This window comes from Lepus europaeus, chromosome 9 (assembly GCF_033115175.1).
Source record: "Lepus europaeus isolate LE1 chromosome 9, mLepTim1.pri, whole genome shotgun sequence".
NCBI classification, from domain to species: Eukaryota; Metazoa; Chordata; class Mammalia; order Lagomorpha; family Leporidae; genus Lepus; species Lepus europaeus.
Window position 1 is genome coordinate 69887269 of NC_084835.1, and position 27547 is coordinate 69914815.

The following is a 27547-nucleotide window of genomic DNA, read 5'->3' on the forward strand; positions in this document are numbered from 1 at the left end:
ACTCTGACTTTCAAATAAAATAAATAAATCTAAAAAGAAAAGAAAAGAAAAGAAAAACAAGGGCATATCTCTATAGGAAAATTCCCCAAGGTATATTGTTCAGTTAAAAAAAAAAAAAGACAAGCTATTTGTCAGTGGGGCCTAGTATATGATCTTTACTGTAAAGGAAAACAAGTGTCATGTATTTGTGCATGCTTGTATGTGCATAGGATATTGTTGGAAAAAATTGACCCTTGCTGACAACAAGTTGTTTTGGGCAGGGAAATTGAGAGTGTGGTGAGAGGGAGACATTTTTCTATGACAACTTTGTAGTGTGTTGACTTGGGTGCACTGAACTGTGTTTCCCAGAATTCTCTATGTGTTTCCAGCCCCCCCACCATTCCCTTCCCCCAAGAGATTACTATGAAAGTGTTGGAGAGTGAGAGTGAAGCAGAAGCTATATTGTAGCTCACACACATTGTCATCTGCTGGCTGCCATGTTTGTGTGGGGCAGCGGCCAGGCCTGAATGGCTTCACCTTTCCTTGAATCCTTTTCCAGCTATTTTGACTTCTGGGCCAGCTTTGCCTCCTGCATTTAGCTGTGGGATGAGAGCACCAGCTTCTTCTGCCAGACAAGGTCAGAGGAGGCAACAACGTAGTTCTCAGGCTATCCTCCTGGCTTTAGTGCATACTTGGGATTTTTCCTTGTCCTTGCTGTTCCCTAATTTACAGTCTTCCCATGGACTTGAAACTAACATCAGATGTCAAGATAATAGCCTTATAGAGGCTGCTTAACTAGATCCTATGATCACTGCATCACGGCAACAAACTCCTTTTTGTGTGTATGTGTGCATGTGTGTATATACCTGCCAAAGTTTCTACATCTCCAATTGAACCCTAATACAGAGCTGTTTTTTAAAAACATGTGCATGCATTGTCTATTCAAATATTAAATTAAAATTTAAAATACAGACTTAAAAGTCAGAAGGTGAGTCCTATTATTCAGATCATGGTAGGGGTTAAGGCAAGACAACCAAGAACCAAGATGGAAAGATATCAAAGCTGCTACAAAACTGCTCACAAGTCACTGACTTTACTTGGTTAGTATGAAGGTAGAACCTTCTATGAAAAAAAGATGGTGTTCCAAGACATGCTGTTATGTTATGTGCCATCTGGATCATCCCGTGTCATCAACCAGCCTTATTTATTGGCTTAATACAACAACCATGTTATTGGCTCACAATTCCAAGTGAGAGAAAGAGACACAGAGAGAGAGAGAGAGTGCCTCAGTGTGCAAGCACCTTTCAAGTGTTGGCTTACATTATATTTACCAATCTCCCACTGGCACAGCAAACCACATATTCCAGCATAGAGTCATCGTAGGAGGGGATTGCACAAGAGTATGGCTACAGAGATGCATGATTCTGTAGATCCATGACTGTAATAATATTGCATCAGCCAATGACTGGTAAAAGAATTTATTGTGTTCTGTGTCTCTGAGGGAAAAGGTAAATGAGTGAGATTAATGTATGCCTAACTTTTTTTTTTTTTTTTGCATTTAATGAGCACTTAAAAACCATTTGTTATCCTAATGTTGGTTAAGTCTTAACCATGCTAGGAATGGTCAAGTAGCAGGGGCCTTAAATGAGAACAGCCTGCTGTGTTTTGGGTGTGGTTTAAGTGTGTTCCCCAAGGATACATGTTGAAATTTCAACCCTATTGGGAGGTAGGAAAGGGGTGGAAACCTCTCTGACTATGGTTTTAGAGGTAGGACCTTGGGGAGGTGACTAGGATTGGATAAAGTCATTGTGGTGGAGCCCCCAGGAGTGACTATTGAAGGCTTTGTAAGAAGTGAAAGAGACCAGAGGAGACACACATGTGCTTCCTGTCTCTGGCCTTGTGATGCCCTTGCCAACTTGGGTCTCTGCCAGCAACAAGATGCAGATCCTCAACCTTGGGTTAGATTTTTGAATCAAAATCAAGTTTCTTCTAAAGTTACACAGCCTTAGGTGTCTCATAACTAATACATAGCCCAAAACCCACTGCTTTCCTGCTTATAAGAGAACTGGAGAAGAAATACTCCTGGATTCTGATTTTTGGGTTTATATTCTTCTAGTGCAGTCATTGTGTTAGCCTGTGCCTCACCCTCTCTACCTGGAAGTTATGAGCAATAACATCACAGTTAAAATCCACCATCTGTTTTTCTTGGTAGAATGGTTTTATTCTTGTTTTTATACTTCATTGCAATTTTCACTTTTTAAAATACACTTATTTATTCATTGTAATTTTTAAATATTTCAAAAAACTATAAAGGGCAAAATCTAACTAATAAACTGCTACCAGAATAATTCGTTCATTTTCTAAAAAAATTAAGGCATTACAAACAAGTGGTGTAAGAGCACGTGTTTCAAAAAAGAAGCCACAGGGGGCCCCTGTTACGGCTCAGCAAGTCAAGCCACTGCTTATGATGATGGTATACTGAGTTCCGGCTGCTCCACTTCCAGTGCAGCTTCGTGCTAATGTGCATAAGAAGGCTGTGGAAGATGGCCCAAGTAATTGGACCCCTGATACCCATCTGAGATAACCAGGATGGAGTTCCTAGTTACAGGCTTCCATCTGGCCTTGGCTGTTGTGGCCATTTGAGGAGTGAACCAGTAGATAAGTCAACTCTTTCTCCCTCTCTCTCTCTCTCTCTCTCTTTTTCTCGGTTGCTCTACTTTCAAATAAATAAACAAACCTTTAAAGAAAAAAAATTTTTTTAGAGATTTATTTTTATTTATTTGAAAGAGTTACAGAGAGAGGTAGAGCTAAAGAGAGAGAAAGGTCTTCCATCTGCTGGTTCATTCCCCAAGTGACCACAATGGCCACAGCTGAGCTCAAATGAAGCCAGGAACCAGAAACTTCTTCTAGGTCTCCCATCCTGGTGCAGGGGCCCAAGCACTTGGGACATCTCCTACTGCTTTCCCAGGCCATAGCAGAGAGCTCGATTAGAAGAGGAGCAGCCAGGACTTGAACCGGAATCCATATGGGATGCCGGCACTGCAGGCGGGGCTTTAACTCACTGCGCCACAGCACCGGCCCCAAGAAAAAAGTTTTTAAAAAAAGAAGATGCAATAGTTTCCCTTCTCTCTTGTCTCAAAGGCAACCATTTTCTACTCTTTATGCTCTTTCTTATGGTAATTATATAATATTTTTATATTTTAAAATCTATCTTGTAAATGCACACAATTTGTTTTGTACTTTCATATTGTTTGTCAGTCTCTGCCTTTCATTGAGTATTTAGTTTTTTTGCATTTAATGTGATTACTGATTTGGTTGGATTTAAGGGTAACGTTATTTGTTTTTGATTGTTGCATTTATTGTTTGTTATTATTCTAAAATAATCAAATGTACTTGAAAATTAGTTGTTCTTCTCCATTGAATTTTTACCTATAAACCTTTGTTTTATTTTTAGTGGTTATTTTGCATCCTTAACTTAGTAGGGTCTACTATGAATTAATATTGTACAACAGTATGTAAATATGAGAATAGTAGTAGACTTCTATTGATCATTCTCCTATGTTTTACTATTTTTTTTTTTGACAGGCAGAGTGGACAGTGAGAGAGAGAGAGAGAGAGAGAGACAGAGAGAAAGGTCTTCCTTTTCGCCGTTGGTTCACCCTTCCCAATGGCCGCCGCGGCTGGCGCGCTGCGGCCGGCGCACCGCGCTGATCCGATGGCAGGAGCCAGGTGCTTCTCCTGGTCTCCCATGCGGGTGCAGGGCCCAAGCACTTGGGCCATCCTCCTCTGCACTCCCAGGCCACAGCAGAGAGCTGGCCTGGAAGAGGGGCAACCGGGACAGAATCCGGCGCCCCGACCGGGACTAGAACCCGGTGTGCCGGTGCCGCAAGGCGGAGGATTAGCCTAGTGAGCTGCGGCGCCGGCCATATGCTTTACTATTAATTCTATATTTACAGCACATAATAACTTACATTTTACTCCCACATAGACTATAAACTCACAGCATATTATTATTATTATTATTATTATTTACAGGCAGAGTGGACAGTGAGAGAGAGAGACAGAGAGAAAGGTCTTCCTTTGCCGTTGGTTCACCCTCCAATGGCCGCTGCAGCCGGTGCATCGCGCTGATCCGATGGCAGGAGCCAGGTGCTTCTCCTGGTCTCCCATGGGGTGCAGGGCCCAAGGACTTGGGCCATCCTCCACTGCACTCCCGGGCCATAGCAGAGAGCTGGCCTGGAAGAGAGGCAACTGGGACAGAATCCGGCACCCCAACCGGGACTAGAACCCGGTGTGCCGGCGCCGCAAGGCAGAGGATTAGCCTGTTGAGCCACGGTGCCGGCCACATAATATTATTTTTGTGTTACATAGCCAATGATCTTTAAAAGAAATTTTAAAATGAGAAATAAGAAATATTTAGTGTTTATCCATACAAAAGACTTTGTATTTGCCATTTCCAGAGCTTCTCATTCCTCTATGTGCATCTGTTTCCATCTAGTATCATTTATCTTTGACCTGAAAGTGTTTTTATATTTCTTATAGTCCTAATATTCAGGTCACATTAGGGATTGAAAGAAGATAGCCAGGACTCAAGATGGGGAGATTGGAAGCTGCTGTTATAAATTCTCTAAGATTTTGTTTGTCTGAAAATATCTTTATTTTAAATACACATTGAAAGTATTTTCACTGAATATAAAATTCTGGTTTGTCAGATTTCAGCACTTTATGCCATTTCATTGTTTTCTGGCTCATATTGTTTCTTATGAGACATTTTCATTGCCTTGTATCGTATATCATTCCATACTTACTTTCTTACCTCTGGTCCCCTGACCACTTTTAAGATTTTCAATGTCTTTTGTTTTCAGCAAATTAATCATGATATGCTTAGGTGTGATTTTCTGTATTTTTGTCCTCACTGGGATTAGCAGAGATTCATGGACATGTATACTGACATTTTAAAATCAAATTTAGGAAGGTTATAGTCATTCTATATACAATTACTTTTTCTCTGCTGATCTTTTGTCTATAACTGAGGCACCCATTACCAACATGTTAGATCACTTTGATATTGTCTACAGGTAATTAAAGTTTTGTTCATATTTTGAGATCTTTTTTCTTTGTTCTTTTTTTAGTGTTGATATTTTAAAATTGACTTTATTAATATGATTACCTTTTCATGCTTCTTAAATTTTACACTAATTGTAATATTTACAATGTTTGATTCAATTCAAATCAACAAATATTTGAGCCTACAAGAGAGAAGAATTAAATGAGATTAGAGCTGCTAAATTCTTTCTAAAAGTAAAAAGTTAATATTAGGATTTAAAAACCTAACTTTTCAGCTGGCGCTGTGGCTCACTAGGCTAATCCTCTGCCTGCGGCACCAGCACCCTGGGTTCTTGTCCCGGTTGGGGCGCCAGATTCTGTCCCAGTTGCTCTTCTTCCAGTCCAGCTCTCTGCTGTGGCCCGGGAGTGCAGTGGAGGATGGCCCAAGTGCTTGGGCCCTGCACCCGCATGGGAGACCAGGAGGAAGCACCTGGCTCCTGGCTTCTGATCGGTGCAGTGCGCCGGCCATAGCAGCCATTTGGGGGGTGAACCAGCAGAAGGAAGACCTTTCTCTCTGTCTCTTTCTCTCACCGTCTAACTCTGCCTGTTAAAACAAACAAACAAACAAACAAAAAAAAAACAACAACTAACTTTTCAATGTTACTGTCAACTCAACCACATGTGTATTTACTCAAGCTACCAGACTCCCCATTAGCCTTTCTTGTCGGGATAGGATTTGGGGTTTATCTCTTCTACTTTTCCTCAGCATCGGCTTTGTCAACAAATAAATTTGAGTGGGCCAGAGAATTGTCATTTTGGTCCTTGATTGCGGTAGGGTTGCTGGTAGTGTCTATTTGTTTTTAGTATTGGGTGGGTCAGCAATGACTGACTGGTTCTGGGTTGAGGTTGCGTGTTTCTCTGCAGTAGGTTCCATTGACTTTTTGACTGGTTTACTTGATCTGAATGCCTGCTGAATGAAACAATTACTTTCAATATCTTCCATTTCTTTAATTTTTTCACTTGCTCTCCCGGGGTGGCTTGGTCTTCCTCATTTCTTTGCTTCTTTCTCATTTCTTTCTTTGTCTTTCCGTGCCTCATCAGCTTTTGCAGCAGTTGTAGTTCTGGCCTTGGCCTGCTTGGCTGGTAGCGGATGTTCTCGTCCAGTGTTGATGTTTGCAGATTCCCACGTTCGACGCTGTCGACTTCCTTGCCCTCGCCTCCATTCCTCTCCTTCTCTTATCTCTGCCTTCATGTTGTTGTCCATCCCGAGACCAACTACGGGTTCTTCCGTGGCTGGGCCTTCACTGCTTCCACTGTGGGAGTGTGGACGACGTCCTGACCTGGACCTTCTTGGTCTGCTTTCCAACCCAGACCTGTGAACTCTAGAGGATTTCCCACGGCCCTTCCCACTTCGTTGTCTTCTAGAGCTGTAGGAAGAGCTACTGCTTGACCAGTGCTCTCTGTCAGGAGAATGTGAATGAGGCTCACCATCTCTGGACCAAGATCTGGAAATCGATCTTGATTTCCTTCCGCCTTTCTCTGGACTGTGTGTTCTGAGGGACTGCAGGAAGATGGCTGTCTAAAGTGTTTCTTTTTTCTCCTGCTTCTGCTTCCTCCTTTGGTATCTGATGCCTGGCATCCCCTTTCTATAAACTGGATCTGGATTTCTGGACTCACACCTCCCACCAACCCACCAGTGCTGCAGAACTGGAAACATTTCCTCAGACAAGGGCGCCACTAAGGGAACTGCGCAAGTTTAAGTTCAGTGCCCTCCTGGTCCGGAACTGCACAAGTTTAAGTTCAGTGCCCTCCTGGTTCCACTGTTTGTTCTATGTTGATGATTTGTATCTTCAAGTTGTTAATGTTTTCTTTTGTAGTTTCCAATGTTTGTATGAATTTCTTTTTTGTTCAAGAATTTCTTTTTGATTATTCGATTATTCTTTATAACTTTTCATTTTTATACTGTGATTTTTCTCCACTGTTCATCCATTGTGTTGATTTTTTTTTATTTTTATTTATTTATTTTTTTGACAGGCAGAGTGGACAGTGAGAGAGAGAGAGAGACAGAGAGAAAGGTCTTCCTTTTGCCGTTGGTTCACCCTCCAATGGCCGCCGCGGTAGCGCGCTGCGGCTGGCGCACCACGCTGTTCTGATGGCAGGAGCCAGGTGCTTCTCCTGGTCTCCCATGCGGGTGCAGGGCCCAAGCACTTGGGCCATCCTCCACTGCACTCCCTAGCCACAGCAGAGAGCTGGCCTGGAAGAGGGGCAACCGGGACAGGATCGGTGCCCCGACCGGGACTAGAACCCGGTGTGCCGGCGCCGCAAGGCGGAGGATTAGCCTAGTGAGCCGCGGCGCCGGCTGTGTTGATATTTTTGTTTATTGATTTTTAAATATCTTTCTAATGGCTGCTTTATACACACTTCCCTGCCAATTCCAACATCTGTGTTATCTCCACATTCATTTCAATAGATTCTATCCTAGGTTATGTCTAATACTCTTCTGCTTTTTCATATGTCTAATAATTGATCATTTACTTGACATTATGAGCTCTATTTTTTTGATAGTCTGGCTTTGGTGTGTGTGTGTGTGTGTGTGTTTTAAGTGCATTGAATTTTACTCTGGAAGGTAGTCATTCTTCCAGTGGATCAGTTTGATCATATTAAGTTATAATGGTCTGGGGCCGGTGCTGTGGTTGCAGCAGGTTAATGCCCTGGCCTGACGCGCCGGCATCCCATATGGACGATGGTTCGAGACCTGGCTGCTCCACTTCCGATCTAGCTCTCTGCTATGGCCTGGGAAATCAGTAGAAGATGGCCCAAGTGCTTGGGTCCCTGCACCCGTGTGGGAGACCTGGAAGAAGTTCCTGGCTCCTGGCTTCGGATTGGCGCAGCTCCGGCCGTTGTGGCCAAATGGGGAGTGAACCATCAGATGGAAGACCTCTCTCTTTCTCTCTCTGTCTCTCCTCTCTCTGTGTAACTCTGATTTTCAAATAAATAAATAAATCTTTAAAAAAAAGGAATAGTCTAAGATTTTGTTAGGATAGGTCTAGCAAGTTCATTTTTTCAAGTGTGCACCTTCTGGAGTCTGAGTTGAGTTTCAATGATTTCTCCACTCTGGTCAGAACTCCAATTCTTTCAGTACTGTCCAATCATCAGAATCTCTCTGGTTAGCTCATACTAAGCAGGATTTTGCCCTGTGAATCTTTATTTATTTATTTATTTATTTGAAAGGCAGAGTTACAGAGAGAGGGGGAGAGGCAGACACAGAGACAAAGAGATCATCCGTATGCTGGTCATTCCCCAAATGGACTGGGCCAGGCTCAAGCCAGGAACTCTCACATGGTGGCAGGGGCCCAAGCACTTGAGCCATCTTCCACTGCTTTCCCACGTGTATTAGCAGGGAGTTGGATTGTAAGTGGAGCACTGTATATTTATCTCTTCAAACATTTAACTTTTCTATATGGTGAAAGCATTCCAAATTCTATCTTCTAGTTTTTCTTTTTTATAAATATGTAGTATATTAATAGTATATATAGTTATCCTAATTTGCAATTGAACCCTAGAATTTCTTTCCCCTACCTGACTATAACTATGTAACTTTTTTTTTTTTTTTTGACAGGCAGAGTGGATAGTGAGAGAGAGAGACAGAGAGAAAGGTCTTCCTTTTTGCCGTTGGGCTGATCCGAAGCCAGGAGCCAGGTGCTTCTCCTGGTCTCCCATGCAGGTGCAGGGCTCAAGGACTTGGGCCATCCTCCACTGCACTCCCGGGCCATAGCAGATAGCTGGCCTGGAAGAGGGGCAACCGGGATAGAATCCAGCGCCCCAGCTGGGACTAGAACCCGGTGTGCCGGTGCCGCAAGGCGGAGGATTAGCCTGTTAAGCCACGGCGCCAGCAATAACTATGTAACTTTTAACAACCTGCTCCAGTCCCTTCCTTCCCCAGCCTTTGGTAACTATCATTATACTTTTTAAAAAAGATTTACGTATTTGAAAGGCAGAGTTATAGAATGAGAGAGGGAGAGAGAGAGAGAGAGAGAGAGAGGTCTTCATCTATTGATTCACTCCCCAAATGGCCACACCTACTAGAGCTGGGCTGGTTGGAAGCCATGAGCTTCTTCTGGATCTCCTATGTGGATGCAGGAGCCCAAGCACTTAGGTTATTTTCCAGTGCTTTTCCAGGCACATTAGCAGGGAGCTAGATTGGAATTGGAGCAGCCAGGACTCAAACTGGCACCCATATGGGATGCTGGCATCACTGCCCAGTAGCTTTACCTGCTATGCCACAGTGTTGGTCCCCACCATTATACTTTTAAATTCTACAAGATCACCTTTTTTTAAAAGACTCTACATATAGATGAGATCATGGGATATTTATCTTTCTGTGTTTGGCTTATTCCACATAGCATAATGACAATCAGTTCCATCCCTGCTATTGCAAATGGTAAGATTTTATCATTTTTTATGGCTGAGTAGTATTCCATTGTATACATGAAATACCTTTTCTTTATCTATTCATCAGTGGATGGACACTTAGGTTGCTCCCATATCTTATCTATTGTGAATAGTGAAGCAATAAACATGGTAAAGCAGATGTCTCTCTGACATACTGATTTCATTTCTCTTGATTATATACATAGCATTGTGATTACTGGATCATTTGGCAGATCTATTTTTAGGGTTCTTTTTTTAAGGACATTCATCAATTTTAGATGTTAACTATTAGCTTCCTCTTACAGAATAATCGTTTGTTTAAACACTTTTTCCTCTCTTGTTAATCTCTATGCCTATTCTGATTATATTCATGCTCAGATGTTCTATATATATGTTCAGATGTTCAAGTCCCATTCACTGCTAAATCACATCATGCCCTCTGATCATACTTCCTTTCACATTCAAATTCTGTTTTCTTCGAAGTTAATATCTGTTGGTTTATTTTATCAGTTTAGTTTTCTTTAGATGTCTAAGTTTCCATTATTCTTCAACAGCTGTGTTATGCTGTTGTGTCAGTGTCTCTCAATAACATTTTCTACTGGAGTCTTTGCCTTTCTGCTTTAGTCTGAAGAGGTTGCTCAGTTGGCCTGTGGCTTTAGGTTGATGTCATGAAACTCCCCATCACTCATCCTGGAAACTTCCTTCCTTCTCTTTTCGGCTGACTCCCTTGCTTGCTGGATCCATATTCTATTTTCTTTCAACTTTTTTGTTTTTGTGGAACACATATTTCTTCCTGAGAAAATGCATAAGAAACACATTTTTTGTCTTTTTATATGTGCAAAATGTATCATTATTTTACTCTGACACAAAATGATTGTGTATAAAATTCCCGCTAGAAAATAACTTAGACTCTGAATTTTTGAGGATATTATTGAATTATCCTGTAGTGTTCAGTGATGCTACCAGCATTTTTTAATCTATTGTCACACGTGATCCCTTACATATGACCTTCATTTCCTCCCTGGAATCTTCTAGAATCTTTTATTCATTTATTTGTAAACTTTGATGATGTGTCTTTAAATTTTAAAAAACATTTATTTATTTGAATGGTAGAGTCACACACACACACACACACGCACACATGCACACATACAAACCTGGTAGGGGAGGGGAGAGAGATAGCAAGTGACAGAGTGAGGATTTCTATTCACTGGTTCACTCCCCAAATGCCACTTGTTAGCTGGGGCTAGGCCAGGCCAAAGCCAGAGTCAGGAATTCCATATGGGTCTCTACATGAGTGGCAGAAACCCAAGTACTTGACCCATCATCTGTGGCCTCCCATGTACATCAGCAGGAAGGTGGATCAGAAGTGCAGAGTAGCTTGGATTTGATCCAGGCACTCTGATATGGGATGCAGGCATCCTCAGTAGCAGTTTAACCAGCTACACCACAATGCTCACTAACGATACGTTTTAATGGGAGTCATTCTCCATTTTTCATGCTTGGTACTGGACTTTTCAACCCAGAGAATCATGTCCTTCAAATATTTTGGATACTTCCTCCCTTCCATTTTTGTTTATTTCTGGAATTCCAGTATCTGGAAGTAGAACTTCCTAGGTAGAGCGCCCTTTGTTTGCCTCTGCAGAGAACCACGCATTCACTTTGCTGCATGGGAGTGTGGGCTGGAGGGATGGTGAGGTGGGGAGTATTTGCCTCCATGCAGTGGACACATGGGGACCTGACTGGTTTTCACACAAGCTTCCATCCAGTGCCTCTGTTTTCAGCATCACTCCCTTAACACCTACATTTGGTATTAATTGCTGCCTCTAATATTTGAGCTTTTCTGGTGTTTTAAAAATGAATACATGACTTCTCATCCGTAACCCTGCCTTGCAAGTACTCAGGGGTGACCTTCCTCTTGGTGTTGAGTCACTCACCATTTTCCCATCAGCTCTCTTCCTTCCTATATTTTTGTCTGGGGTTTCCAATCTTTTCATTTCACTGAAATTTTGATTTTATGTTAATCTCATGCTTTTTTTTAAAGATTTATTTTATTTATTTGAAAGACAGAGTTACAGGGAGAGGTAGAGACAGAAAGGGAGGTCTTCCATCTGCTGGTTCACTCCCCAGATGGCTGCAATGGCCGGAGCTGTGCCGATCTGAAGCCAGGAGCCAGGAGCTTCTTCTGGATTCCCCATATGGGTGCAGGGGCCCAAGCAAGCACTTGGGCCATCTTCTACTGCTTGCTCAGGCCATAGCAGAGAGCTGGATCGGAAGAAGAGCAGCCAGGACTCGAACCGGCGCCCATATAGGATGCCGGCACTTCAGGCCAGGGCTTTAACCTGCTGTGCCACAGCGCCAGCCCTAATCTCATGTTTTTATTGTTTTGGGATTTTATTTCTATTTTGAAAAGAGAAGGAAATGAAAATGTTTTTATTCTGCCCCCCCCCCCCCCCCAACCCCGGGATCACAATTTTAAAATCCATGGCTTTCTCCTTCCTCCTTTCCAGATCTCACATACCGGAGACCAAATTATTCATGTTCCTCAGTTTCTCATTGTTCATGCAAGGCAGTGCTTCAGGTAATGTACTCTGCCTTCATTATTGATGGTAGAGACAAAACAAACAAACACACCAAAAACAGATCAACAAGCAAGTAAACATCTAATTCCAGAAATAAGCACTATGGAGAAATGAGTGTGGGCCTGTGCCAGAGTGGGAGGGGGAACCGGTGCGGGGCAGGGGCGTGTTATTAGACAGGGCCTCTCTGAAGAAATGCCATTGACCGCAGACTTGAAAAGGCGCTGGCCCTTTGAAGAGGAAGGGGTGTTTGAGCCAGTGGCCTGGAGTGCCGTAGACAGGGAGGAGATTGCAGAGGTGGCCAGGGGCCCCATCATTCAGGGCCTTTTGAGCCAACTAAGAACTTGAGCTTTTATCTGAAGTGTGGTGGAAGCCATTGGCAGTGGCGGTGGGGGTGGGTGGCTAGCAGGAGTGACAAGGTTTCTGTAGTCCCGGTTTTACAAATGCCACTGGACACGCTGCATGTAGTACAGAAGGGGTGCGAGTGGAGTTGGGGGAACAGTCGGCAGCTCTTGTTGCCGTTTGGGTGGGAGGTGATGGCTCTGCTGGGGGTGGCAGTGGCCATGGGGAGAAGTGGGTGGAGGTGTACTCAATGGGGTTTGAGTGGATGGGGTTTTGAGGAGTGAGGGGAGGAAGGGGGGATTTACAGGCATGCATGGGAGCCCGAGATCAGCTCCCCAGCCTGTGCAGACACCTGAGCCTTGCTTTGTTTGTTCTGTACCCTGCAGTGGCCATCCCAGGAGGCGCCCAGTGTGTCTGTGCTGAGGGAGTGGCAGCTCCATGCAGGCTGCAGGTGGGAAATGGGGTTTCTGTGGAGAGGTCTAGAGTTGTTTCAGGACATTGATTCCAGGTTTTGGGGAAAGGTGACAATAATCAAAATGATGATGATAACAATGATGATATTAATAGGAGCTGGCATTTGTTCATCTCTTGGTATGAACCAGGCACGAGCAATCGCCTGATGAGAAGTCAAGAATCTTTCCCTAAGTCACTGTTAGCAAGAGAACAAGGCAAGACATGACAGCTGCTAGTGTGGCTCCAAAATCCATGGTTTTCACCACTCTTCTATAATTAGCTGTGGACGTAGGCAGGTGAACCTTGCTAGAAGGTGCTACAAGTTGCCATCCAACACCTTTTTTGGAGGTGGAGCCAGCAAGATCCAATCCAAGTACCATCTGTATTTGAGTTTGGAATGTTAGAACCACCAACACCCCCAGTAACCAAGCCAACACAAACAGGAGAAAGCTGAAAGGGGCTTTCCCTGGCTAAGCGAAGAATCGCCACGGATCCCTGTGAGAGGCCGAGGGCGCTCGGGCTTCTGGAGCTGGGCAGGTCACTTCCTCATCACAGGTGACTTCAACTTGGGCACTGCAGCCTGGGTACTAGGGTGAGTCAGCTTCTCGGCCTTCCCGCTGGGAGCTAAACATTAACTAGCCCTGTTTCTGCATCTCACACACAGGCCAGTCTGGGATGCTCCCAACCTTGAGGCTGGGAAGGCCACACGTTTGCATCGCAGGGAGATGCCCTCATCCCTTGTTGATCCTTTTCTGCATGAACGTATGCCTTCTCTTACCTTTCCCATCTATCGTCTCTGCGGCCAGTGGGCTCACAAGGGGAGCCCGGACTCAGTCCCCATGCATCTGTGAGTGGCGCCTGTCCCCGTGCTGACCCTCACGGGCCTCATCTGTCTCCCAGCTGCCCTCCTCCAGGCTCCCTTTGATCTGTGCCTTGCTCTGCTTTGCCTTCACCTAGAGTCCTCCTTTCTTCTATTCGGGCAAGGCCCCTGCCATTCCAGGCATTCTCCTGACTCCAGGAGCCAGTGTTTCTGGGGGCCGGGCCCCTTTGTCCCTGGCGGAGGAGAGGCAGGCGGGAAGGGGAAGTGGCCCCTTTGCGCAGCCAGAGGAATGAGGCTTGAGACAACAGAAGGGGTGGGTCTCCTGGGCCCCTCATCAAAAGAAAAGAGGGTCGGGGCAAGGAAGCAGGAAGCCAGGGGCCTGGTGGGGCCGTCCTGCAGGTGGGGGCACCTGCTGTGTGCAAGGTGCATGTGCTGGGGCTGAGATACAAAACTGAAGAAGACCTGAGCTGATGCTCATCCACCCTTTCTGAACCCTGGAAGCTGAGCACTGGGAAAGCAGGAGGTAGAACTTGGCCTTGGCAGGAAGGAAGCTGTCTGGGCACCAGAGTATTGCTGCTGGTGAAGGCTATAGGAGCAGGGGGCTCTGGGTAGAGCAGGTGTCATCTCACCCAGCTTCGTTTTGGCCTCAGCCAGCCCTCCAGGGCACTGCCCAGCCCACCTGCTTCCAGCCTGCTTTGAGGGTAACTGCTGAAATCGCCAGGGGTTTCTGTGCCTCCCCTTTTCTCTGGGTGTCTTTTCAGCCTGGAATTTCTCCCTGAAACGCTGGCCTTGGGCTGCTTCTGGGCATGCTGCCACCTATGGCAAACAGAAAAAGAGAGTATGTCCACGCTGTCGCCACCAATGTTTGCTGTGCCTCACCGGGGAGGGGCGGGCACGCCTGCTGGAGGGAGGAGGGACCCCAGCGACCAGGCAGGGGCCATCCAGGTGACCCAGAAGATGCCAACCTGACAAGCCCGAGTGCAAGGCTGCCTTGCAAGCATGTGACGATAGCCAGCCACTGTCCATACCTCCAAAGACCCCGAGCAGCTCTTTATGCTGTCCCAGTTCTCATTTGCACGAATGAGTTTGAGATGAAAACACAAAGACCAAACCTGAACTCTGGAAAGGTATTGCCACAACTGGCACCAGTGGGTGCCCTGGAAGAAGCCAGTGGGACTGGAAGGGGTGGGGCATGGATTCAGAGGGTGGCTTTTGGTATGTGTGGGCTGGGGCCATGCGAAGGGTCTGAGTAGAGATGGGAATTTGTTCTGATTTAAAAGAAAGATTTTCCATCCTCTGATTCACTCTTCAAATGCCTGCAACAGTCAGGGCTGGGCCTGACAGAAGCCAGGAGCTAGGAACTCCATCTGGGTCTCTCACACAGAGAGTAGGCACCCAAGTCCTTGAGGCCAAGTCTTTGCTACCTCCCAGAGTGGGCATACGCAGGTAGCTGGATTGGAAGAGCAGGAGCCATGACTTGGGCTGATATGGGATGCGGACACTCCAAGCAGTATCTAACTGCTGTGCCAAATGCCTGTCCCAGTCTAACGATTGCTGACCAAGAGACTGAGGGAGCACAGGTAGAAGCAGGGAGGTCATTGCCATCACATGGGGAGGTGATGGCACCGTGGGTCAGGCAGTGACCATGGATGTGGTGGGAAGGGTTGGAGTCTGGCTCTGTTGTGAGGGGCAGAGTGGGCAGGCTTTTCTAATGGGTTGGAGGTGGCACAGGAGAGGCAGATAGGCTGACTCCAAGGGCTTTGGCCTGAATAATGAGAAAAGTAGAGTTGCCATTTACTGAGAAGGCAAAGACATAGAATCATCTCCTTCCCGGAGCCTGTTACCCAATTCTGACTCTATAGGATTGGAAGCAATGGAAGGGGAGGAAGCTGCCCTTGGCGCCTGGCATTGGGCCTCTCACATTGTCAACAAGGAATGAGAAAGCAATGGAAAAAAGTGAAAAAGAAAAGAGCAAATATTTGCTCAAGGGTATCTGAGCGGATCTTGGGCTTCCGCGGGCCGGCGGGTCCCACAGTTTGGGACAACGAGCAGGGAAATGTTTCGGGTGGTTGTGAGGAACACTGATTCTTGTGGAGCCTTTAAACAGTGAAAAACGACTATAGTAATGCCTGCTGACAGGAGTGTGCCCCAGAGACGTTGGAAAGGTAAATGAGCCACTTGGTTGGTGTGTTTCTGAACAAATTCTAGGATAGCTACTGTTGGAGAGTCAGATATTGCTCGAGGAATAGAAGCACCTTGGTCACCCAGCTTTGCTTTTTTAGCAAGCTTAGCTTTGAACTGTGTTTGAGGACAAGGAAGTCAGCAAGGAGTCTGTTTAGAAACTCCAGGCCACGCCAGGAGTCAGCGCCACTGAGCTCTGCATTTGGATAGTAGCTTTCCTTCCCGTCTGTCTCTGTGTGAATGAACAAGGGTACAAGAATATCTCCCTCTAAGCCACTGTGCCCCCCTCTGTAAGTGGTGATAATAACAGACTACTCTATAGGGACTCCATGAGGATTAAAGGAAAAAATATTCACGTAGTGCTTCCCATGTTGCCTAACACAGCTATTGATAGTATCATTATCCTCAACATCAGCAGCAAAGTGGGCGCTTTGAATTGGAATGCTGAAAGCAATTTTTGAAAGTTACAACTTAACATTGAGAAAAGAGGTAAAAAAAAATGATTTAAAAAGCCATAAGCATAAAATTAAAGGAAAATAGTAATTCAATATCAGTGTAAAGGAAAACAGCTCCATGTACTGCAAAAGCACTTCAAGTGCCGGCTGCTCTGCTTCTGATTCAGCTCCCTGCTAAAGTGCCTGGGAAAGCAGTGGAGGATGGCCCGAGTGCTTGGGCTTCTATACCCATGTGGAAGACCCGAAAGGAGCTCCTGGCTCCTGGCTTCAGCCTGGCCCAACCTCAGCTGTTGCAGCCATTTGGGGAGTGAAACAGTGGATGAAAGATCTCTCTGTCTCTCTCTGTGTCACTGTGCCTTTCACATAAATAAAGAGCTTTAGAAAATAAATAAATAAAAACAAAAATCAAGAGCAATTGCAGTAAAAAAGTACTAATGCCTAAGTTATTAAGAGAATTTTTAACACACTGTATTTTTTTTAAAGATTTATTTATTTATCTGAAAGGCAGAGTTACAGAGAGATGGGGGGGGGGGGGTGTCTTTCATTCTGCTGGTTCACTCCCCAGAAGGCTGCAATGGCCAGAGCTGAGCCAATCCGAAGCCAGGAGCCAGAAGCTTCTTTCAGGTCTCCCACATGGGTGCAGGGGCCCAAGGACTTGAGCCATCTTCAACTGCTTTCCCAGGCCATAGCAGAGAGCCAGATGGGAAGTAGAGCAGCCGGGATTCGAACCGGCCCCCATATGGGATGCTGGCACTGCAGGCGGCAATTTTACCCACTATGCTACAGTACCAGCTCCTGTAGTTTTTTAAAAAGATTTATTTATTTACTTACTTGAGAGGCACAGTTACAGGCAGAGAGAGGAAAGACAGAGAAAGGTCTTTAATCCACTGGTTCACTCCAACCACAACAGTTGGAGCTGGGCAGATCTGAAGCCAGGAGCCTGGATCTTCTTCAGCACACTGTTTTAAAAGGTAGAAAAGGCATGATGCATATTTTAGTTAAAACTGAATTTTTGTGTAGACATTGCGTAGAACAGATAAGATCAAATCAATATAACTCCCTCTTTTGGAGATATTCAGGGATTAACCTCAATAATGACTTGAAAAGTTATGTCCTGGCTGGCGCCGCAGCTCACTAGGCTAATCCTCTGCCTGCGGCACCGGCACCCTGGGTTCTAGTCCCGGTTGGGGCACCGGATTCTGTCCTGGTTGCTCCTCTTCCATTCCAGCTCTCTGCTGTGGCCTGGGAAGGCAGTGGAGGATGGCCCAAGTGCTTGGGCCCCTGCACCCGCATGGGAGACCAGGAGGAAGCACCTGGCTCCTGGCTTTGGATCAGCGCAGCATGCCGGCAGTAGCAGCCATTTGGGGGGTAAACCAACAGAAGGAAGACCTTTCTCTCTGTCTCTCTCTCTCTCTGTCTAACTCTGCCTGTCAGGAAAGAAAAGAAAAGGAAAGAAAAGAAAAGAAATTTTCTTACATATAAGCCAATGAATTTGTCTCAGGTTTCACATATGTCAGGCACAGAGCCCTCAAAACTTACAGATTCAGAGAGGGTGCTGTGGTACAACAGGTACAGCTTCTGATGCTGGCATCTCATGTTGGGGTGCGGGTTTGAGTTCCAGCTACTCTGCCTCTGATCCAGCTTCCTGCTAACGTGCCTGGGAAGACAGTGAGTGATGGCCCAAATAATTGGGTCCCTGCCACCCATGTGGGAGACCAGGAGGAACAAACTACTCTGGTAGAATTGATGGCAATGATTCTCAGAGTGTAAGTCAGATACTGAGCTGGCTGGAGGCATTAGTTTTCAAGCAAATAACACACACACACACACACACTGTCACATTATATTCACTTCAGGCAAACCTATTTTCTTTTCTTTTTTATTTTTTTTATTTATTTGACAGGTAGAGTTGCGGACAGTGAGAGAGAGAGAGAGACAGAGAGAAAGGTCTTCCTTCCATTGGTTCACTCCCCAAATGGCCGCTACGGCTGGTGCTGCACTGATCCGAAGCCAGGAGCCAGGTCTTCCTCCTGGTCTTCCATGCGGGTGCAGGGGCTCAAGCACTTGGGCCATCCTCCACTGCCCTCCTGGGCCACAGCAGAGAGCTAGACTGAAAGAGGAGTAACCGGGAGTAGAACCCGGTGCCCATATGGGGTGCCAGCGCCACAGGTGGAGGATTAACCAAGTGAGTCACGGCGCCGGCCCGGGCAAACCTATTTTCAAGCCAAAATGAGTCAGATGAGAAATACAAATGTTCCTGGGGACTGTGGGGCAGAAGATTTATAATTTAGATCTGCCAGGCTTCTTCTCCTGCCCCCTACACCTTGGCTTCCAGGGACCAAATGCTGTGTACAGTTTGGGATCTTTGGCTCATTGTTTGATCTTACTCTATCCCCGTCACTTCCTTCTGTTCCTGGGGGGGTCACCCATGGGGCCAACAAGTAGGCTCTTCGGTGAGGCTGGGTCTCACTCTGCTTCAGATCACCCACCCCTACCAAGCATAGAGTTGGCTATATGGAATGCTCAGTGTTTGCTGAAAGGGATTGAATTAGCATGGGTGAGCATTAGCGATTCTATCATTTCCTGAGCCACTGGATGAACAGCTCTTCTTCCTGGGGAATCCAGGCCTGGCTTGGGTGAGCTGTCAGCAGGGCCTCGCCTTGAGGCCTTGGGCCCACTGACCACCGTGGATTACCCTGAGGCAGCGCTTTCCCAAGGTTCCACTGTGCTAATTATTCCTTCTCCGCCTGCTGGTAAAACCTTGGACTAGAAAATGAAATCAAGGGAGGGGGTGTGGAGGGGAGAGAGGAAGGAAAGGAGTTATTAAGCAGCACAAGGCCACCCATCTGCTGGCGCCTCCCACTCTTTATCTGTGACGCCACCAGCCCCAAGGCCTTCACTTTTCCGAATAGTCAAATCACTTAGAATGATAAAATTAACTAAATTCTGGCATTCCGTCTTAGACATAACAGGGCTTGCCTAGATAGCAAGGCTGTGCTGATGGGTTGAGCCTTTTTGCTCCCTGCAGCCCAGTGGGGCAGGCAGCTTTTGTGTGTCTGCCAGGATCTGTTTCCTGGGCAGGTGAGAGACAGACTTGCCAACTCCTGCTCTCTGACAGGGTGGTGACAATAACCCTTCATTCCACACTTCTGCAGGGGAGAAGGGATGAGCTGGCGAGGTGTCCTCCTGAAGCCAAGAAGCCAGCATGGCTCCAAGGCCATTCCGCCTCCATGCTCTGTGTGCCAGGAGGTGTTGCAGAGAAACCTGTGGGCCAGTCCTGCCCTTGACAGCAGTGCTGGGGGCAGGGGAGCTAGTACTACCAATCCACCTTGATCCACCTTATGGCAATGGTCCCCTCTGTCTCTTTGCCAACAGTTCTTTGAAAACTGAAGTCAGAGGCCGGTGCCATGGCTCAATAGGCTAATTCTTCGCCTGCGGCGCCGGCACACCAGGTTCTAGTCCCGGTTGGGGCGCCGGATTCTGCCCCGGTTGCTCCTCTTCCAGTCCAGTTCTCTGCTGTGGCCTGGGAGTGCAGAGGAGGATGGCCCAAGTGCTTGGGCCCTGCACCTGCATGGGAGACCAGGAAAAGTACCTGGCTCCTGGCTTCGGATCAGCGTGGTGTGCCAGCCGCAGCACGCTGGCCGCAGTGGCCATTGGAGGGTAAACCAACGGTAAAGGAAGACCTTTCTCTCTGTCTCTCTCTCTCTCTCTGTCCACTCTGCCTGTCAAAAAAAAAAAAAAAAGAAAGAAAAAGAAAACTAAAGTCGGGGCCGGCACTGTGGCTTACTTTGTTAATTCTCTGCCTGCGGCGCCAGCATCCCATATGGGTGCTGGGTTCTAGTCCCGGTTGCTCCTCTTCCAGTCCAGCTCTCTGCTGTGGCCCGGGAGTACAGTGGAGGATGGTCCAAGTGCTTGGTGCTCCATCATTGTGTGTTCCTAAGCAAGCCCACTTTGTAAATGTTAACACAGCCTCTGTAGTAACCACAGCAAAGCACCCAAAACAAAAAGTGAAAGCAGAGGCACAGCTGATACATGAACTCCTTTAGGCTATTGCTACAAACATCAGTGGAAGCGCAATGAATGCGGCTTTGTGCTTTCCACTCCTTTATCTAGTGACATCTTGGAGATAATTTTAAATCAGTATCTGTAGATCTGTCTCAGTCTTTGAAAAAAAAAATAACTGCATGATGGTCTACTCTACAGGCATACCCGGCTTCTCTTGATGAGCAGGTGCAGGAGACTTCTGCGGTGTCTCATGTTGTGAGTGTGAGTATCGCTGTGTGTAGTTTTTGGAGCACATACACTGGTGTATCTGGAGTCCTCCACCTACCAGCTCTTCAGCCAGCAACTTGGGTGAATATACGAAAGGCACATTTTTCAATTTTGATGGAAAGGAGTGTTGGTAAAGTTCCATATCTGTCTCCAGTCCACTATCATTTATATGGAGTCAAGTAAATGATATTTATCACACGTATATCAAGAACCCAATAAATGCCAATTACTTGGGATCCATCAACAAAACTAACTGAGATGCCTGCTTTGTGGAGGTGGAAAACTGGCAGGGGGAGACAGAGAATGCACAATAAGCATAACAAATAAGGAAATGCCATAGTTTGTTAGAAAAATGGGAAGGGGCAGGGCAGGGTGTGGGGACCCAGAGGCCTGAGTCAGGGGGGCAAGCTTGAAGCTCTGTGCTTCATGATATACTTCTGGGATCCAGAGCCAGGCATAGAGTGGCCAAGGAGACTCTTCAGCTGGGTTGAATGGAGTTCAAATGAATTAACCGTTCTCTGGCCTGCCAGGTTTGCAAGCCCTCGCTCTGCCGGCCACTCTTCTCCGGGGAGACACCAGTTGGCCAGCATCCCACCGCAAGTGTGGCACCCAGAGGGAAGGAAGTGATGTTGGGACGTCACACTGTTGTCCCATGTTGAGTCGACTGTTGTCAGAAACCCCAAGGGGAGTGGGATTGCTTGTTTGTGGGAGTAGCTGCTAAGGCAAATTTCCCCCATCTAGTTTCACATAAGCTTTTATTTTTCAACCTCAGCGCAGCAAGACATTTGTGAGTCTTTCCCCCAACAGTTTCCTTTTCTGGTTTTATTCTGTTTCTACTCTATTGAGATGCTGAATCTTGAATCTGGGTCAGAAGAGTTGTTGGTGGAGCCTTGTTTTTTTTCTTCCCCCAAACTGAGGAGTCTGGACTTTATTCTGAAGGCACCAGGGAGACGCTGGAGTGCTGTGAGCAGGGGAGGAACAAGAACAGAGCTGTCTTCTGGAGACGTGGGTCAAGGAGGGGACAAGGATCCATTAGAGGAAGGCAGGCGTGCAGGGAGGGAAACCAAGCTGGACTGTGGCGAGGGTGCTGGCGAGGGCCTCAGCCCATGGAGATGCAGTGGGGGAGGGGGGAGAGTAAAAGGAAAGGGGTGTGGAAGTGCTGAGGATGCCCCCAGTGGGTGACTGGATGAAGCCTTGGAGCAAAATAATGACCATAGGGAGGAAGAGCATTTTAGGAAGAGGTCTATGAGCTTGACTTTGGATGTGGTCATGGTGAGAACTCTGAGCGAGATCCAAAGGAAGCTGTTTCCTGGGGTCTGTGAGACAGGGCTAGCCTGGGGACCTGGAGGTGAATGTTCTTTGCATATGGAGGGAACTGGGAAAATCACAGATGCAAAAGGAGGGTACCGGGCAGCTTCCAAGGGCTGCCACATGGAAGCTGTCTGTGCCCCGCCCAGCTCCTGAGGCCAGAATTATAGGGATGTGGCTCTCAGGGCAGAGCAAAACTCCCCAGTGGGACAGTCCCATCATGTTGCAGGCAGGGGCTAACCACCACTGGGCGCTATGTGGCAGGGTCTTCCGAAAGTCTAGATTTGACAAGACGGGTCCCCGCTCACCGGGGCTTCAGGATCATGGAGATCTCAAAGGGGAAGTGACTACCAACTGTGCATTCACCTGGGGCTGAAAAAGAAAAGGGAAAACGAAAAGGAAAAGGGAAAAGTGATGACTTCCCTCCGGAAGGGGCGATGAAGGCGAAGGCGTGGTCTCTGAGCTCTGGGGCTGGGCTGACAGGGACCAGCCCGAGGCTGCTTCTCCAGCCCAGCCAGCGCCCCATCACATGCCTGTTTGGACCTCTCGAAAGGCTCAAAATAAAAGACAAGACTTTCCAGTGGCCTGCCAGGCTCCGCAGGGTCTGTTTCTGTCTGATCTTATCTCCTGCCTCCCTCCTCCTGGCGGTGCTGTGCTAGCCACACGTTCTTCCTAGATGTCCCTCGGCAGGCCCAGCCTTTCCACCCCAGGGCCTTTGGAACTGCTCGGTCTGATACCTGAATGTTCTTCTGGAAGCTCTGCACACGTCTCGCTGCCACACCCTTGTTGGATATCTGCTTGAATGTCACCTTCTCATGGAGAGCCTGACTACTTCTTCACAAAGCAGCAGCCACTTCCTTCCTTTCCTGTCTCACTTATCTTCAGAGCACTTAGCATCACCTTACATATTATTGTCCCTCCCAGCTAGAATGTGAGTCCCATGCGGACAAGGACTTTCTTGGTTTTGTTCATCATTGTAGTTCTGCAGCCTAGAATGGTGCCTGGGAGATAGGAAGCCCTTGGCAAATATTTGTTGAATGAAGGAATGAGTGAATGAGCATATTCATGGTCCATGCCAAGAAGAAATACAGATTGTGCAAGTGTGGAAACTCTCTGTCTAGTATGGATGTGTGGACTGAAAGGGCTCGAAAATATGGGAACTCCGTGGGTTTTTTTTTTTTTTTTTGTCTCCTTAGGGAGACAAAATAAAAATTGTGTTTGAGGAGGAGAAATCTCAAGAAAAAGAAAGCAATTCTTCAGGGTAACTGAATTAGATTCCCCATGATTTAGACTAACCAATAATAAAAAAGAAATGATCATTTCTACAAGAGTTCTTCAAAAGTGCATGGAAAATATAGATTATAAAAACCATGTATGGCTTTCAAAATTTTTTTGCATCAAAACAAACATATCTCCTAGTTTCGTTTTCCGTGAACTTTTTGAAGGGCCCTTGTAGTTCTCCAGTACATTTTCTGATAGTTAACAGCCTAGCTTCAGTTAGAGCATTTTCTAAGTTATTCTTCAAACCCTGCTGAGTTTTGTGAAATGGTAGAAACCATTAGGAAGCGGTGAGCACAGAGTGTGGGCAACTGTAGACCTTGAATGGTGCTTGTTAAAGGAATGGATGAATCAGTGAATGAACTGGTGACGTCATCTTGGAGACAAAGCAAATGTGTGGGGATGGGCGTTTGGCCCAGTGTCTGAATTTGAGTTCAAAGTCTCCTTCCAATTCCAGCTTCCTGCTGATGTGCATCCTGGGAGGCAACAGGTGATGGCGCAAGTGCTTGGGTCCCTGCCACCCATGTGGGAGACCCAGATGGAGTTCTTGGCTCCTGGCTTCAGCCTGGCCCAGTCCTGGCTGCTGTGGGCTTTTGGAGAGTGAACCAGTGGGTGAAAGATTCTCTCTCTCTCTTTCTCTGTTTTTCAAATAAAATGAAAAAGAAAAAGCAAAAGAAAAAAAGGACACCCACACTGTTGTGACAACTACTTCCTCTCTTACGTTGTTTTTTTGCCCCATGGATTGCCAATTTTTTGACAATTGGCACCAGATCTTAAGTTATTTTAGTACTCTCCTTTGCCTTGACACACATTCTAGATGCTTCTGAAACATTCGTTGACTTGAATCTCCACTTTAGCCAAAGGGACAACGGCTTGTTTTTCAACATAATGAAACCAGAACTGCCCCTCCCAACACTTCCCTCCTACAAATAAAATTAATATACCTCAAAGGGAGACAAATACAGGTCTGTATTTTAAAACAGCATGCCTTTGGTGGGGACACACACAACAATAATGCTTTTGCTCCTGCTGTGCAAATGCAGGCTCCATACAAGGAAATACAGTGCACAATGGAACTCTAGCAAGGTGATCTTTTGATTTTTTTCCCCCTCAACCCTGAGCTGTGGCACTTGAATAATCCTGGTTTCCGGAGAACAGACTACTGTAATGATAATCCAGGAAGTAAATTGCCCTTTGAAAAGCAAGGAAGAAACCAATCGACTAAGTATTTATTTATATTTAATGCTCCAGGGCTTCTGTTTCCAGCTTTGAAGAGTTCCTGGCAAATGCTTTTTGAAGTCATTAATCCTAGGGGCAAATCTAAACCTCTTGCAGGCTGCTCTGGGCCCCTGGAGCCTGGCACACTGTGTTTACAACCTGTGGTCTCTGCAGAAAGACTGGCCGTGAGGAGGAACGGGCTGGTGGCAGTGAAAGAGAAGGAGGAACAGCTCTGTTTTGAAGCTGGCCTGGAATCTGTGCTCAGAAATGAATTCTCCGGAATGCATCGATTTGGTTTTATCAGAGGGGAGATGACCTGCACACCTCCTCGTGCCCTGTGGCTCCAGGCTTCTGTCTTTCTCCAGCTGATGGCTGGGGCTGCCCGCTGAGTGACAGCGGCTCTGACTCACTCCAGGGTGACTGGCTCCAAAACACCTATATTTTATGATTCATCAGAGAAAAGCAAGAAACTCTGCAAACAAACAAAAAAGAAAACTTTCGTGATCCTCCCTCCTAAAGATCCTTACACTTCCCATGTCTTACTTATGCACAGACATGTACATGTTCTAAAGAAGCATACGATCTCAGCAGCCTGCTGGCCTCACTTTAACAATGCTTTATTATAGGTCAGTAAAGATATACCAAGAGCAGCATTGTTGCTAGCTGTGTGTAGCATTTCAGTGTATGACTGTATCAGGAGTTATTTAAGCAATTCCCCTGTTTGGTAATTAAACAGTGGTGTTGGCGTGCTAGAACGTCCATAGCCGGATATCATAGACTGAGTGACTTTGGAGGCTGGAAGGCCAAGGCGGAGGTGTTGCCACGCTTGGAGTCAGGCTTCTTCTAGGGCCCCTGTCTGTGGCTTGCGGATGGTGGTCTACAGATTTCTTGCTGTGTGTGTCTGTGTCTTAATCTCCTTTTATAAAGACATCAGTCATATTGGATTCAGCCTACCTTAATGACCTTATTTTAACTTAATGACCTCTTTAAAGACCCTGTCCTCAAATACAGTCATGTTCTGAGCTGCTGGGAGGAAACACAATGCAGCCTACAACAACACTATTTTCACATGTCTTACCGTGGGCCAGGAACTGTGCTGATTGCTTTACATAAGTCATCTCATTTGACTTTTTTTTTTTTTAAGATTTATTTACTTTTTTGAGTCAGAGTTACAGAGAAAGAAGGAGAGAGAGGGAGGGAGGGAGAGAGAGAGAGTCAGAGAGAGAGAGAGAGCGAGTGAGAGAGAGAGAGAGAGAGTCAGAGTCTCTCATGCTCTGGTTCACTCCTCCAGAGGGCTGCACTGGCCAGGGCTGGGCCAGGCCAAAGCCAGAAGCCAGGAGCTTTTTGCAGGTCTCCTGTGTGGATGGCAGGGCCCCAACATCTGGGTCATGTTCTGCTTCTTTTCCCAGGCCAATAGTAGGGAGCTGAACTGGAAGTGGAGTAGCTGGGACAGGAACCCACCAGCACCCATGTAGGATGCAGGTAGCAGTATTATCTGCTATGCTACAATGCCAGCCCCTCATTTAACTCTTTGATAACTCAAAGACAGAGTTACCATTACCCCCATTTCATAGATATTAAAACTGTGCACAGGGAGCTGGATCTAAACCAGTCTGTCTAACTTGAGTGTGTTTTTGGATGCCTGAATAAGTTATCATTTTTACTATTACTTCCCATGTACCTATCTGGTTAGCTCCCTGGGAGAAAGTTAAATTTCTGGGTGAGTGTGTTTAGCATTTTTAATACAAACTGAATGCTTATTTATCCCCAACAGCAGGACACAGGCAGATTATGGGGGCATCTCTGGGTTTCTGGATACAAGTCCTCTGTAGGGTGTAATGGGATGTGTAATGGGATGATTGAGGTGAGCTACAGACCCAAGAAGAATGGACTACAATTAGGCTTGCTTGAAGTTCATCTCTTAGATTTTCATTCTCATGTTATCTATCCTGTAGTTCAAAACAGAATATAAATACCCAACTGCTCAAAGTGAGGTGGTTGTTAGTGAACAATGCACAATAACACTTTACCTTGGAGGAGAAAAGAGAAATCCCATAACTTTGAGTTCAGCCTCCCACAAACAGGACAGGGACACAATGCACCAAGTTCCTTGCCAAAAGGTAGCAAGGATAATCTTTAGGCCACTTCCCAGTGGGACTGCTGTTTGCATCTGAAACTTCGCCAGCGTGGCCTCTCTTGTCCAACAGTCCCATCCTGCAGGCCCTCCTCAGCACTGCTCATCATGATCAGCTTACAGCATTCCAGCTTTCTCCTCCAATCTCTCCCAACCTTTCCTACTAAATGGCTACCAAAGGCTCCTCCAGTCTTCAGGTGGAGTTGGCAGTAAGGACCCCACTTCTGGTACCAATTTTTGGTGCATGACTTTTCTTAAGTCGGATTTACTGAGATAATTTACACGGGTTAAAATTCACCAGTTCTAGTGAATTTTGACACACACACAAGTTGTGTAACCACCACCATAATCAGGATGTAAAGCACTTATATCAGCCCTTAATGTTCCTTCCTGCCTTTTTTTTTTAATAGTCAAATTCCCACCTCCAGTCCCCAGCAACTCTTGATTTGTGCCCTGTTCCTACAGTTTTGCCTTTTCTAGTTGGTTACATAAATAGAATCCTATAATATCTTGTCTTTTGAGTCTGGTTTCTTTCACTTAACGTAAAGCATCTGAGACTCATCCATCTGTGCATACATTGGTAGTTTGTCACTTTTCATTGCTAAGTAGTATTCTACTGTATGGATGTATCACAGTTTGTTTATCCGCTCACTAGCTGAATGGATTGTTGTTAGTTTTTTACTACTATGAATAAAGCCACGATCCTTGTACATGTTTCTGTGTTGAATACATGTTTTCATATACCTAGAATTGAGATTGTTAGGTCATGTATATGTTTAGGTTTGTAAGAAAATAACTATTTTCTGAAGTGATGAACCCATTTTGTATTCCTGCCTTCAATGTCTGAGGATTTCAGATAACCTGCATTCTCGCCAGCACTTGATATTGTCAGTTTTCTTTTTCTTTCCTGTGTTTAAAGGGGATGGAGTAATTTAGATAGCCAAATAGGTGTGCAGTAGAATCTTACTGTGGCTTTAATTTACATTTCCTTAGTGACTACTGATGTTGAATATCTCTTAATGTGCTCATCTTTGGTAAAGTAGCTCTACAT

General features: G+C 46.0%; 1 pseudogene; it reads right to left on the reverse strand.

Annotated features, from left to right (window-relative positions):
* Positions 1 to 5777: 5777 nt before the first annotated feature.
* The window catches only part of LOC133766292 (serine/Arginine-related protein 53-like), a 44112-nt pseudogene continuing 22342 nt past the window's right edge, over positions 5778 to 27547 (reverse strand).